This window comes from Narcine bancroftii, chromosome 1 (genome assembly GCF_036971445.1).
Source record: "Narcine bancroftii isolate sNarBan1 chromosome 1, sNarBan1.hap1, whole genome shotgun sequence".
NCBI lineage: Eukaryota > Metazoa > Chordata > Chondrichthyes > Torpediniformes > Narcinidae > Narcine > Narcine bancroftii.
This window is the reverse complement of record NC_091469.1, coordinates 470,610,503-470,619,517: the sequence shown is the minus strand read 5'-3', so window position 1 is coordinate 470,619,517 and position 9,015 is coordinate 470,610,503. Positions and strand designations below refer to the sequence as shown.

Genomic DNA, 9,015 nt, shown 5'->3' with positions numbered 1-9,015 from the left:
TGGATGGTGTGGATCCGTGATGATTGTTGCTGCTCTTTGATGCCAGTCTCCCCTGTAGATGTTCTCGAGGGTGGAGAGGGCTTTGCCTGCGATTCCTGGGCTGCAATACACTACCTTTTGTAGGGCCTTACACTCGAGGGTACAGGTGTCCCTGTGCCAGACCATGATGCGGCCGGTGGACACACTTTCCACCGCACAACTGTAGAAATTTGCCAGCGTTTCCAATGTCATGCCTAACCTCCGCCAACTCCTGAGGAACTGACGTGCTTTCTTCGGGATGCCACTAGTGTGTTGAGTCCTGGAAAGATCCTCCACGATTGTGACTCCCATGAATTTTGCTCCTCCTCCCCACCTCCGATTTCCCCATTGAGCACAGGACCGTACACCTCCGGCACAGAAGCTTGAAGATGAGCACCCAGCGGCACAAGGACTTCTCCCAGATTCCTGAATGATCAGTGAACCACAGACACTGCCCGACTTGGGCACTTCACGCTCTATCATCATTTATTGCTGTAAGGTGGTTTATCTCAAGGTTCGCCTCAAAGCAATGAATTTTGTGACACGTTCATCACAATACATTGTGATTGTGACTGGGAGGGACTGTCTGGGGGCTGGAGTGAAGGTGAGGTGGGAGGTGTGGGCACTGCCATGGATGAGAAGAGGTGACTCTTCCGCCCCGCCCCGGGCCGCCCCGCCCCGCCCCGCCCCGGGCCGCCCCGCCCCGCCCCGCCCCGGGCCGCCCCGCCCCGCCCCGCCCCGGGCCGCCCCGCCCCGGGCCGCCCCGCCCCGCCCCGGGCCGCCCCGCCCCGCCCCGGGCCGCCCCGCCGGGCCCCGGGCCCCCCCGCTTTTGTGCACTGCACTACACGCCACTCACCGCGTTGTGCGTCACCTTTCCAGGAAATCCTCCTGACGTCATCACCGCGGTGACATCGCTGACGTCACAACCGAGGCGGAAGTGACGTCGGCTCCCCCTTTCCCTCCCGCCTCCCTGCTCTGCTCGGTGGCCGGCGGATGTTTCTGGACTTTTCGGCGCGGCCCGAAACGATCGGCGTCGTGGGTTCGGAGGTGAGGACGGGGGGCGGTGGTGGGGGGGGGGCACAGGGCCCCTCGCTGGACTCGACGAAGTGAGAGGGCGACCAAATGAGCGCCGATGGGCTCAATCCGGGAGGGCTTCCACCACCATTCTCCGGCCCGGGGATGGGTGCGAGGAAGGCGAAAGGGGCCACGGGCTGGAGTTGTTCTCTCAAGAGACGGCCTGTTCACTCGGAAACGTCGGCGGCGAGCTGGCTGGATGGCGGTCATACCGACCTCCCCTCCCCCAACACAACGTCGGTGCGGCGAGGAGGCCGCTTCTTCCTCCCCCCTCCCCCTTCCCCCCCTTCCCTCCCTTCCCCCCTCCCCCTTCCCCCCCTCCCCCTTCCCCCCCTCCCCCTTCCCCCCCTCCCCCTTCCCCCCCTCCCCCTTCCCCCCCTCCCCCCCTCCCCCTTCCCCCCCTCCCCCTTCCCCTTCCCCCCTCCCCCTTCCCCCCTCCCCCCTCCCCCCTCCCCCCTCCCCCCTCCCCCCTCCCCCCTCCCCCTTCCCCCCTCCCCCTTCCCCCCTCCCCCTTCCCCCCTCCCCCTTCCCCCCTCCCCCTTCCCCCCTCCCCCTTCCCCCCTCCCCCTTCCCCCCCTCCCCCTTCCCCCCCTCCTCCTCCCCCCTCCTCCTCCCCCCCCTCCCCCTTCCCCCCTCCCCCTTCCCCCCCTCCCCCTTCCCCCCCCGCTACCCCCCTCCCCTTCCTCCCCCCCCCTCCCCTTCCTCCCCCCCCTCCCCTTCCTCCCCCCCCCCTCCCCTTCCTCCCCCCCCCCTCCCCTTCCTCCCCCCCCCCTCCCCTTCCTCACCCCCCCCCACCCCTTCCTCACCCACCGGCTCCTCCGCGGAAGCGGGGATCTTTCAAGGCCTGGCTCTGTCAGTTAAAAACGATAATGCCTTTTAGCGGGGGGGGGGGCAGTGGGGAAGTGGAGGGGGGGAGTGGGGGGTTGGGGGGGAAGTGGAGTGGGGTGGGTAGAGACCTAAACTCCTTTGTGTTAGTACTAACCCATCACCAAATCTCTTCGTCCCCCTTGCCTCGGACCGGCTGGATAAAGTCAGGCTTTCTTGTGTTTTTCTGTTCCGGTCTTTGTCTTTTATATTTTAAACACGGTTTTAAGTAAACGGTGGGAGGAATTGGCTCGGGGCTTCCAAGTCCTTAAATCAGCAAAATGTGAGCTTGTTCCTTATTCTCTCACTTGTTCACGAGTTGGTCGTGAACTAGCCAAACGTCCCGGTTTGTTTCTTTCGAATTGACTAGTTCAGGGCAGGATTCCCCCCCACCCCCCCCACGAAATCAGTAAATGCAGGTTTGCTTCTTTCTGAATCACTAGTTCAGGAATGTAATACTGTAATTGTATCAATGGCAGAAAGTTGGCACAGAGGACCTGAGACTGTTGACTTGGAGACAGGACCTGCCAACTGAAGTTCGCAAACGACAACAGGATATATTTCAATCTTTTTAAATGGGAAAAATGCTGAATGTTTGATCAAGTCAGCAAGTCTAATATATTTTGTTTTGCATGTGAAACTTGAGGATTGTAGGGAAGGGAACAAAATCAGTGAACCGGTGCGGACTCGAAAGGCCAACATGGCCTGTTTCCGCTTCGTAAATGGTTATATGGAATATTTGTATAAAAATGCTTCTTCATTTTGCAGTTAGAATTAGAAAAAAAAACCTGAAGTTAGAGCTAGCTGCTACATGCTATGACTCTATGGAGCCTATAGCACTGGAGAGTTTATAGCTGTATGCAGGTTAGGTTAGAAAGAACACACTGTTCCCAGAAAAAATGACACTAGCCCTGCTTTTATTCTCAAGATGAGGGGTGTGGGCAAAACCCTCTCAGCACTGATTGGTGTCTTTGTGACATGCTTTTCCTTATAGGCCAGTTAAGCTCTTTTGGTTGTGGCCCATTGGAGAGCAGCGCTGTGGGCCTTGTGCAGCCTGCTGGAATGTCGCATTTGTCCTGCATTTTGTGAGGCGCCGTGGGAGAGCTGCAAAGGACCACCACAAAGTTATTAACTTTTAATTTAATTCAATTTAGCAATACTGCACGGCAAAAGGCCCTCACGGCCTACGAACTTGTGATGCCCAAATACACTGATTGATAAACTGCGTATGTTTTTAAGAGGGTGTGGGAACCTGGAGCACCTGTTCTGCTCTTTTAATAGGGAGATAGTGTCTATTAATCATTTGAAATCAAGGTTATGGATCAAATTCCATCTGGAGAGATAAGTGTACAGATGTAGATTGAGAGATTGTTGTGATGAGTGCCTTGGCTATGGTAGAGTGTATTTCAGATTAGACTTTGTGATGAAGTTCTGCTCCTGTTTAATGTAATGCAAAAGATATTGAACTGCTTTGAAACAGTAGAGTCATACAGCATGGAAGCAGACCTTGCAACCCAACTTGTCCAGGTCAACCAAAGCGTCTACTTGTGGTTGTCTCATTTGGAACACGGAAATCTATTGCACAGTACATGCCTTTTAGCCCATAGTGACCTAAGAAAACTTAGTTAAGCACTGCCCAGAATTTTCTTACTGCTTAACTCTTTAGTTTTCTCAGTTCTGTGTCTCTTACAAGATTGTATTATATATACCTGCCTCCACCACCATTGCCGGTGGTACATTTCATGCACCCACATCACTCATTGTGTGGGAGAAGACTACCTCTTGAATCCCCCTCCTCCCATGTACTTATTCCCAAGCACCTTAAATTCTATGCCCCTTTGTGCTACCCATTTCAGCCCGGTTTTGGGGGTCGGGGAGGGGGCCTCTGGTTATAATTAATGCTTCTTATTGCAAGATGAAAATACCAATTTCTCTCAACCTTTCTTCATAAGACATGTTTCTAATCCAGATAGTTTCCTTGGTAATCTCTGTAACAGCCACATTCTTTCTGTAGTGAACTGAACACAATATTTCTAACTAACGTCTTGTCCTGCTGCAACATTACCTCACGGCCCTTGAACTTGATACAGTGGTTAATGAAAGCCAGCACACCATATGCCTTCTTAACAACATTATCTACCTGTCCTGTGGGCACAGACCCAAGAGCTCTGTTCTTCCACACTGCTCAGATCTTCTGTTAACATTATATTCTGGCTTTAAATTTTACCGACTAAAATTAAGCTACTTTTCTGGGTTAAACACCATATGCCCCTTCTTAGCCCAGCTCTGCATCCTATCAGTGCCCCTCTTATAACCTCAAGACTATTCACACCATCAAGCTTCATGTCGTCTGCAAACTCACTAACCTACCATTCCACTTCCTCGTTCACGTTATTTATAAAAATCACAGAGAGGAGGGGTCCTTGTGGAACACTGCTGGACATTGATCTCCATGCAGAATACAAACCATCTATAACCACCCTATGCCTATTGTGGGCAAGCCAATTCTGTATCCACAAAGCAAGGCCTCCCTGAATCTGATGCTTCCTTCTGAATGAGCCTTGCATGGGGAATCTTATCAGTTTTTACTGAAATCTCAAATACACTGCATCCACCACTCTACCTTCATTGATGTGCTTTGTTACATCCTCAAAGAATTCAATCAGGCTTGTGCTTGCATTTGGTCTCTGCCTTTCTATTTATTGTCCAAATGCCTTTTAAATGTTCTACAAGTTGAGTACCCCATATTCGAAGATCCAAAAACCAAAAAATTTAGTGCCATGTGATATCACAAGTTGAAAAGAATTCAATGCCTGACTTGCCCATGTGGAGCTCTGACGTTCTGTTGGTGCCAGTTTGATTACAATAACTGGGGAAAAAAAGCTGAAAACTGCTCTAGCCAGTAAGATGCCAAACAGAGCTGAGTCCAAGTCGTCGGTATCGGCTGGAGCTGGAGTCGATGATTCCATTCTCAACATCAGGTATGATGCTGTCCGCTTTGAAGAAGTTGATTCGGGCTCCTGGGCGGGAGCAGGGAGTGACAGCGGTGGGGAGGTGGTCTTAAGTTTTTTTGGTACTAAGCACTCAAAAAGCCTGCCATTGTTTGTAGTTCCTGTTTAACCTGCTGATACAGATATTCTGCTGATGCTACTGAGTTTTATTGTTCCAAAAAACTGAAAGAAGTCTGGCCCCAAGCATTTTGGATGTGGGATACTGTACTGCATTTGTACCTGTTTCTATCACTTCATCTGTCAGCTTGTTCCACATAACCAATAGATGCTCTACAGATAAGCACCCATCGGGTCCCTTTAAATCAGTGGTTTGCTTGAGAAAAATTGTCATTGGCCCATTTCCTTTGGAGTTGGGAAACGGTGCACGTAACAGGTCATAGGTATAATTAAAACAGTGGTGTTCAACCTTTTTCTTTCCACCCGCATACCACCTTAAGCAATCCCTTACTAATCATAAAGCACTTATGGCATAGGGAATTCTTAAAGTGGTGCCTCACAGTTTGGCGGGCAGCAACCTCCTTTGAAGAAGACCGCAGAGCCCACCTCACTGACAAAAGGCAAAGGAGGAAAAACCCAACACCCAACCCCAACCAACCAATTTTCCCCTGCAGCCGCTGCAACCGTGTCTGCCTGTCCCGCATCGGACTTGTCAGCCACAAACGAGCCTGCAGCTGATGTGGACTTTTACCCCCTCCATAAATCTTCGTCCGCGAAGCCAAGCCAAAGAATGTGGGTGGAAAGAAAAAGGTTGAGAACCACTGCTTTAAATCCTCCCTCTCACATTAAACCTAGTTCATCTAATTGTGAATTTCCTTCCGTGGGGAAAAGACTGGCCATCTTTGTCTATCCTGCTCAGATTTTAATTTAGAGGTGAAATGTGGATTCCACCTTCAATTACCTTCCCTTTTATCATTTATACACTTGATTTCTTTCTTTACCCCTCTCACCCATTCTCTGCTTTATTTTCATGCTCTTAAAGAGAAACTGAACGTTGGGGCTCACACTCTTAAAGACCTCTTCTCAGTCGTTAATAGCCTTCCTCGCTATTTTGAAACTCCAGATCCTCTCAGAGCGAACCTGACTGATGCCAACTGATCTTGATCTTCTGTTTGCTCCATATTGCATGATTTACTTGCTAACATTCATCCTGGAAGGGCTGGAGCATCTCACTCACCATTATCATTGCTCTGTGTGTGCTGTAACCCTTGCTAATAGAATCCAATGATTTGAATGGAGGTAAATTTGCATATGACACAAAGGATATGAGTTTGTGAAGAGGACACGAGTCAAGAGAGGAATATTTGTAGCTTAAGGAAATCATCAAAGAACTGGCAATTGGATTATAATGTTGGAAAATGTGAAGCTGCTCTTTTGGCATGAAAAGATATGAAATGTGACAGATTGCAAAAAGCTTGAGATGCAGAGACCTGGCTGTGCATGAATCACAAAAGACCTGTATTAGTGACGACGTAATGTGGACTATGCAGCAACAATGCAGGTGGAGAAATTGAAAAATGACAGCACTGCAGGAGCTTCTGTAACAGCAGTGCTGGTGCAGACCTGCAGAGAGCAGAGGCATAGACGCAATGTTCCTGCGGGGTCCAACTGCCATCAGACCTGTATTAATTGGCCTGTCAATAGATCCGACGGTGGTTTTATTTAAAAATTCTGTGACTGCAGGGTTTGTGTGCCCTAGATAGCAGTGCCTCTGATTGACAGTAGCCATGGTGGGGGGGGTTTCATACTCCGAGGAAGCAGAGGACTGGCGCAAGACCCCCCCCCACCCCTCGGTTGAGAAGGAGAAGCAGAGGAGTCAACCTCCGGGATGGAGACCATGGTGGCGGAAGAATGTACGGACTGCAGGCTATTGGCGACTCGATGCGAGGAACCTACGCAGTGTGGTCGAGGGATTCACACCAGGGTGGCTGAAGGGTTACCAGGTATTAGAACCAGGATCTGCAAAGGTATTGAGGGCACTGAAGGTTTTCTGATCGTGTCGAGGTTCAAATCTGGAGCTCGGTTTGGACTGGACTGTGTGAGGCAGCAAGGGCTGCGGAAGCCCTGGGAGGTGAATCCATGGACACTCAGTTACTTTGGGGGAACTCTCTTTTGCTTCTCTTTCTCTGACTGAAAGAGGTGCTTTGTGCAGTTTCTGCTGATGGTGAATCTGTCTGCCAGTAGTCTAAAACAAATTCTATATGATGTACTTTTTTTTATTACACGACAATAAAGGAATCTTGAATCCTGAAATTGTCTCCTCAGTCCAGTGACCCAGGTTGAATCCTGACTTCTGGTGGAGCTTACTCATTATTCTTGAAAGATATCATTAAATTGGTAAGAAAAGAATCAGAAAATTGTTGCTGCGACTGGTAGGCTTAATTTGTAGAGGTTGGATCAGCTGGCACGTTTCTCCCTGGAGTGTAGGAAGTTAAGGGGGATCTTTTAGAGGTTTATAAAATTGAGGCAAAGGTAAGAAAAATAAACTTCCTCAGGATGGGGAATCTAAAACTAAATTTGTGATCTGAGGGGAAATATTTAAAAAGGACCTGAGTGACATCTTCTCACAGAGTGATGAATATATGGAAGAGGAATAGGTAGAAACTGAGATATTTAAAACATTGAGAAAACTATTAGACAATTCTATGAATAGAGAAAGTTTCAAGGCATATGGGCCAAAAATGCAGGCAAATGGAACTGGCTTGGTTGGCTTGGGCAAGGTGGGCTGAAGGGCCTCTGTGTCTTAGAAATCTACTACTCTAGTCTGCATACATTTCCTGCTGGTGCTTCTGTTCCCACTACAACAGTAAAGCCCCTTGGTATCCGGAACCTATGGGGATTGGGAGATGCCGGCCAGATAAGTGAATTTTTCAGAGCTTGAGATTGCGTGATTGGCAAACTGATTGCTAGGGCACCAATTTTAAGTTTTTGATTTATTTAATGCTTTTTATTTGCTCGTTGCTTGAGGTGCCAGTTACTTGAATTCAGGATAGAGGGGATTTTTACTGTATTTTGGTTGTTAGGCTTTTTGACCATTGTAAATTATCCTAATGTATGTGACTGATGGGAGAATTGAGATGGGGGTGGGAGAAGTTGAAGGATGCAACTGATAGAATAGATTAATTTGTGGGGGGGGAAGAGGGATGAATGGCATGAGGGTATTGCTTTGAAAGCTAGATGACTCAATGGCACCTATGTTGCAAAGAAATATGAGGAATATAAAGGAGTGAATCCAAATGGAGGTTGCTTGTTTTAAGTTGATTTGAGGTTGTCCTCAGGACATTATAACTGTGCATTATTTTCCTTATTTAAGGAAATGTACTGTAAATGAGTTGGAAGCAGATCAAAGAAAGTTTGCCAATCCAGTATTTGGAATAGGTACTTTGCCACAGAAAGAAAGGTTGGATAAGTTTGACTTGCATCTATTGTTGTTTAATTTAGATGTATGAAAGACCTCAACAATGAAGACGCTGTTTACATCCGGTACCGCACGGATGGCAGTCTCTTCAATCTGAGGCGCCTGCAAGCTCAGACCAAGACACAAGAGAAGCTTGTCCGTGAACTACTCTTTGCAGATGATGCCGCTTTAGTTGCCCATTCAGAGCCAGCTCTTCAGCGCTTGACGTCCTGTTTTGCGGAAACTGCCAAAATGTTTGGCCTGGAAGTCAGCCTGAAGAAAACTGAGGTCCTCCATCAGCCAGCTTCCCACCATGACGACCAGCCCCCCCACATCTCCATCGGGCACACAAAACTCAAAATGGTCAACCAGTTTACCTATCTCGGCTTCACCATTTCATCAGATGCAAGGATCGACAACGAGATAGACAATAGACTCGCCAAGGCAAATAGCGCCTTTGGAAGACTACACAAAAGAGTCTGGAAAAACAACCAACTGAAAAACCTCACAAAGATAAGCGTATGCAGAGCCGCTGTCATACCCACACTCCTGTTCGGCTCCGAATCATGGGTCCTCTACCGACATCACCTACGGCTCCGAGAACGCTTCCACCAGCGTTGTTTCCGCTCCATCCTCAACATTCATTGGAGCGCT

General features: G+C 49.1%; 1 protein-coding gene across 2 annotated transcripts in view; it reads left to right on the top strand.

Annotated features, from left to right (window-relative positions):
- The first annotated feature begins 937 nt into the window (after positions 1-937).
- The window catches only part of dnajb6b (DnaJ heat shock protein family (Hsp40) member B6b), a 99,870-nt gene continuing 91,792 nt past the window's right edge, over positions 938-9,015 (top strand). Inside the window, exon 1 of one of the 2 annotated variants that reach the window (XM_069914735.1) lies at positions 938-1,065. The gene's annotated coding sequence lies outside the window, so the exon portion shown is untranslated. The remainder of the gene's footprint in view (positions 1,066-9,015) is intronic. The other variant, XM_069914736.1, reaches the window with a different exon arrangement.